Source organism: Mus pahari, chromosome 15 (genome assembly GCF_900095145.1).
Source record: "Mus pahari chromosome 15, PAHARI_EIJ_v1.1, whole genome shotgun sequence".
Taxonomy (NCBI): Eukaryota; Metazoa; Chordata; class Mammalia; order Rodentia; family Muridae; genus Mus; species Mus pahari.
The window spans coordinates 25,073,118-25,073,335 of NC_034604.1; positions in this window are offsets into that span (position 1 = coordinate 25,073,118).

Consider the following 218-nt stretch of genomic DNA (forward strand, 5'->3'; position numbering starts at 1 on the left):
GGGTAATGTGACTATCAGTTACTGTCTTTTAAGTAGACTGAGGAACATGGATTGTCACATAGCTACTAACCTGGTCATAGATAAAGCTGAGGTACAAAGTCTTTTGAATCAGACTTATAAATTTGCCCTCCAGAGAAGTCAAGGTGAAATGAGTTGATTAATATTTAATCTTAATAACTGAGCACTGTACCTGAAACAGTAAAATTAACCAAACTAGA